Below are 1759 nucleotides of genomic sequence, written 5' to 3' on the forward strand. Positions count from 1 at the left end.
AGTCAGGGACTATCAGAAAGAAGATTCAGACAAAGGATGGGGAAATGGAAGAACATCTTCAAACCCTTGGAGTCACTGATGTTCTACCCTACACATGAGCTGGGAACTGGGGAAAGTCTGTCTCAAAACTGCTCTGGAACAACTTTAAAAAATCATACATTAGATTGATATACTAGATATGTGTGTACAAATTATCTTTGTGTATATAACTTTGATTTGTTATTGAGAGTGGAACAAAAAAGAATCAGGGCAAGGTAACCTTTCTTTGGCATCTCTCTAACATTCCTTAAGACCCGTATGTACTAATTACGGTATCTTCTTTATTCTCATCTCTTATTTGCTACTTTTTTTGATAGGAGGTAGGATAGAACTGAGGACCGAAAGATGGAAAGGTTGTGGTACGGACAAGTGGTTGCAGTCCTTAATAAGCAGCATATTATCTCATGATATCACGAAAATGATTCTATGGTTTGGTTTATTATTCCCATTTTAGAGGTAAGGAAACAGAAACATGGAAGCGCTACGTAGTAATGCAACCTGTATCTTCCTTTCTGTGTTGGTCAGGGTTCTCCAAAGAAACAGAAACAAACAGATGCTTTGATTCTTTGTTTATTTATCATGAGGAATTGACTCAAATGATTATAAGATGTGAGGCCAGCAAGCTGGAGACCCAGGAGACCCTATAGTACAATTTCAGTCTGATTCCAAAGGCTTGAGAAAAACCAGGAGAGATGATTATATAAGTTCCAGTCAGTCCAAAAAAACTGCAGGCTGGGAATACAGCAAGAGTCCACGTTTCAGCCTGAGTCTGAAGGCCAGAACAGCCTAATGTTCTGGCTCAGCAGTCAGGCAGGAGGGGTTCTTTCTTTCTAGGCCTTTTTGTTCTGTTTGGTCTCCGATTAATTAAAGGGGCCCGCCCACATTAGAGAGAGTAATCTGCTTTACTCAGTCTACTGATTCACATGATAATCTCATCCAGAAACACCACCCCAGATATACGTGAAATAATGTTTGGCCAAATATCTGGACATCCTGTGATCTACTCATGTTGACACATAATATTAACTATCACATCTCCCATCCCACATTTGTAGCTCCTTTAAAGATATTTTAATAGTTGAAACAAAAGGTTAAATCTTCCTCTTATGCCCCTCTTGGAGACTATCAGGTATATTAGAAAATAGATGATAACCATCAGCAGTCTAGAATGTGAACTGTGGCTAATAGTGTGTGTGAGATTAATGAAATATGTGATATAAACAAGCAAGTTTACAATAGGATTTTACAGCGTTTAGCACACTAGCTAATGCAAGTACATCAAATATAATTTGCCTTTCCAAATAAACTGACACCCATACGTTTCCATGCAACCTGAGTGCCCAGATTTCTCTCTGAAGCAGCCTTAGGCACATTCTAAAATCTCAGTGAGCCAAGTGTTGTGAAATTATTCTTTATACCATTTTTCCATTACAGGAGTAAATATCAGAGAGGAAGACAATTTACATGCTGTTTAAATGTCTGTCTAGTTTCACAAGATAAGTCCTCAATGTGCCAAAAGAAGAATGGATCTAATATTAAAAGGGTACATGCTTTAACTCTCCTACTGCAGAAGGATGTAGGCGTGCATTTAAGAATGATATTCATGGAGAAACACACACACAGCACATACACACACATCCGCATATGCACATACACACACATGCAGGCACATAGAGCAACTAAAACTGAGAAAGGAAGGGAAAGATACCAGCTGAAGAGC

The sequence above is a fragment of the Pteropus medius genome, unplaced genomic scaffold (assembly GCF_902729225.1).
Source record: "Pteropus medius unplaced genomic scaffold, Ma_sr-lr_union100, whole genome shotgun sequence".
NCBI lineage: Eukaryota > Metazoa > Chordata > Mammalia > Chiroptera > Pteropodidae > Pteropus > Pteropus medius.